This window comes from Rattus rattus, chromosome 4, assembly GCF_011064425.1.
Source record: "Rattus rattus isolate New Zealand chromosome 4, Rrattus_CSIRO_v1, whole genome shotgun sequence".
NCBI classification, from domain to species: Eukaryota; Metazoa; Chordata; class Mammalia; order Rodentia; family Muridae; genus Rattus; species Rattus rattus.
The window spans coordinates 147,181,826-147,185,559 of record NC_046157.1 but is presented as its reverse complement, the minus strand read 5'-3'; the positions used below and the strand labels follow the sequence as shown (position 1 = coordinate 147,185,559).

Sequence of the window (3,734 nt, the reverse complement as noted above, 5' to 3'; positions counted from 1 at the left end):
AAATCACTATGCATACATATAATATACCAGTGTGTATATATACACACAAGCATGCATGCATACTTTGACTCAGTCTTTCACCCTTTCAAGTGGAATATGTCATCCCTTTCCCTATTTGTGCTGAAATCATTTTCTGTTTTACATTGTCACACACTGAAACCCACCCCAGGCAATGGCTTTTGTTTGAGTTTTAATATTGTATATTAATTGTATATTATATATTGCAATAGAACCCCCTGGCAATGGCCAAAGAAACACCTTGTTGATGGTATTGTTCTTATATCAGTCAGGGGCAGAACAGATAGCAGTTTTTCCTAGCTTGTTGCTTAGCTTGGTGGTCAATGCTGTTTTATGCCTAGGATACATAGAAATCAAATCAAATAAAATCTAGGCAGCACAACTCAGTAGGAGGAAGACAGAGACCCGTGTTCCACTTATGATACCATGCAGCAATGCCACTGGGGAAGGAGGGGAAAGATGCCCACAGACCTGCCCTCCATCCCACTGCATAGGGAGGTCATAGATATACAGAGTCCATCCTACTACCCTGCAGTGAATCATGTAAGGAGGAAGACAGAGACCACCCAAAGACTTGCCATCCTGCACATGGCACACGTAAGCCATAGACACCTGATTGCCAGAGGTTGTCAGAGAGGGGTCTGCCAGCTGTGTGGTCAGCCTGTAGTGGGAGCTACTGTAGTGTCCAGTATGTGGTGGTCAGATATGAGAGAAAGAGAAGTAGAACAGCTTAGACGTTATAAAGAGAGATGGAATTGGAGACCTGAGGGTGAAGAGAAATAGTCTACTGTGAGTGGTCAGCCCTGCCACTGAGGGCCATGTCTGGGTCCACAAGTATGCAGCGACAGAGGTCAGTATTGATATCTGTGACTCATTTTACCACTAGCGAACATGGGAACATCTATGGACATGGCAGCTTCTGGGGACTGCCTAGGGGTTGTTCAGAACCGGCCCCACCCTTCACTGACTGGCTAACCTTACCTCTCACCAGAAGCACTCAAGAGTGGGCTCAGCACCTCCTCTGAGGGGCAGAGTAGAGCTAGCTCTGGTGATAGAGTGTGGGTAAGTCAGCCCCAGGAGGTGAACAAGGGAGAGTGGCCCCCACCACCCATCTCCCATGAGGTAGTGTGTGTGTGTGTGTGTGTGTGTGTGTGTGTGTGTGTGTGTGTGTGTGTGTTGGAGATGCTCTCCCCATTCCCACCTGTGGTGGTGGTGGTAGGGGAAGCTGGCCTCCAGGGCATGAAAGTGGGAGAGCTGGCCCTTACCCTTCACTGGCTGTGGCACCTGGCAGAACTGGCCTTGCACCTCACCTGGGCAACATAGTGGGGCTAGCCTCGGAGGCTTCAGTGTGGGTGAGCTGGCCTCAAGGGCATGGAAGCAGGAGAGCCGATCCTGCCTCTTGTCGTTGGAGGAATTGGGTAGTCAAGCCAGAGCAGTGGAACATCTCAGGAACCACCCAGGACCAGATCCAGGGCTCTGAGTTGGCCCACCCCAACATCTGTATCATTTTCAAACAGTTGGGATGCATGATAGGGCCAGTCTTGCTGATCCAAAGCTGCAGGATTTCCATGACACACGGCAACAAGATAACCAGAAGGAGCCCTGATGAGGATCCAGTATTGATGGTGTCACAGAAGCCAGAGATCTCAAACCAGACTCATTGCAATGAACGTTTGCAAGTGAAGATGCGTAGACAGAGGAATATATTATGGGCACACTGATATGCTGCAGCTTCTACAATGAGATGTTTCTATGCTTTTGTTGTTGTTGTGTGCGCTTTTTATTTCAATGGAGAGGTTGCAAGGGCAAAGGGAGGGTATGAGGGGACAGGGATGTGAAAAGGACTGGAGTTCAAGATGTGCAACTCACAAAGAATAAGTAAAAATTTTATAAAATGCAATATAAGAAGAATTTGTGATATTTATCAAAATATCCTCTCTGTTCTTTCCCTTCACCCTGATCTTCAGATTTCCACCTGGCATCATGTCCTCTCTATCCAGAGGATTCCTTGTAACAAACTTTAAAGGAAGTTAAATCCTTCCTAACTTTTCTTTGTCTGGAAAGTTTTTTCTTTTTTTTTTTATCTTTATTAACTTGAGTATTTCTTATTTACATTTTGATTGTTATTCCCTTTATACTCAGTTTCAGTTCTCTATTTCCATTGGCTATAGAATTCTGTATGTACAGGGTTTTTCTTTCAACACCTAAAAACAAAGTTGTTTAGGCTACTTATCTCCTTAACTTCTGATGGGAATCCATGGCCTCCACATCATTAGGACCAAAAGGGCCTCTTCTCTCTCATTGCTTTCATGAGGTTTTAGCGTTTTGCCTAGGATAGTTCTGGGGTTGAATAATATGGATTTATCTGGATTTGGGTTTATCTAGTAGAAAATGTGAAAAAAAGAAACAAAGGGCCTCACTCAGCCAAACTATAACAATAAACAAAAAATTGGACATCTAGAGGAGAAAAAACAATAGTAGAAGAAGGTGCCAGTGAAAATCAACACAAAACTGGTTTCCCACAAAGGATCGGATGTGAGTGATAGAGAGAAAAATATCCATGAAAAAGAACAGACCTCAGGGACACAGAGGAGGAGGCAGAGGAGAATCTGGGGACTGGAGAGTTGACAAGACTGTCTAGCCCTCAGAAACAGAGGACAAATGGTGACCTGCTCAACAGGAAGAATGAGTAGCTCACAGGTGGGGCCTTTGTTTAAACTACCCAGCTGGAAGGTGATCCTTTCTGCTTCCGGTGGACAAGCTGGGACCGGGGTTTTGCTTCCGGCGAACAGTCTGGGAAGGGGGCTTCTCCTGGCAAGGGGGCCTGACCTGGTTTGTGAAGCACATTGGCCAAGGGTAGACTCAACAGGCCAGACACCTGTCTATCCAACCTCAACTTCTACGTGGTCACAAACACCAAATTATAGTGTAAGCTTCTTTTGTTGCTGTTTGCCAATTTTCTTCAGCTCTCTTTAGGTGCACCATGCTTTTCTTGCCTGAGGCTGCTTTTCAGGGCTCTTTGAGGAGAGTATGATTCTGCTTTGGTCCAGGGCTATCTTGGGAGATAGCCTTCAGTTTTGATAAACTTGAACCTGATGACAGGAACACTTCAAATGATGAGATTTTTAGAGATAATGGGCAATTCTGTTCCAAGCCAGAAGCATAGAAAAGACATCTTGTACATGTCCCCTCCATCTAGGCAGATGGAACCTCCCTAGATGTACAGTTTCCCAGCCACACTTTTGTCTGGTGTTCCTTTCATAGCATCTTCCCCAACGTGGTGCTGTAGATTAAGGCAGGACTTCCTTTGGGGCTGGCTACCAGGTTCTCTGGAGAGACGCTGGTGCTTACATGAGCCATGGGCTTCAGATCTCAGGAGAATCTCAGGTAGCGTGTTTCCCTCTGTACCTGCTGCTCAGAGGGTGGAGTGGTACAGAGATAAGGAAGTCTTAGTAACCTTGAGGTTTGCCCTGGATGGTGGTGGGGAAAGATTGATACCAGTAAAGGAGTGGCCAGAAAAAGGGACCGGATGGAGTAGAACACTCTATGACTTCTATCTCAAGGAGAAAAGCAAACGTAGCTTTCTTGTAGAGGAAAGTGGAAAGTGGTATTTACAGGTAGCAGCTGAGAATTTTCGGGAATCTGTTAATGCAGTCTGTCCACACAGTTACACTTAAAGAGACAATGTTCTCTTCTTTAATATTTTGAAATGCTCA

At 45.6% G+C, this 3,734-nt stretch overlaps 1 pseudogene; it reads left to right on the top strand.

The window, feature by feature from the left end:
* The first annotated feature begins 231 nt into the window (after positions 1-231).
* LOC116899834 lies at positions 232-368 on the top strand (annotated as a pseudogene).
* Positions 369-3,734: the final 3,366 nt, after the last annotated feature.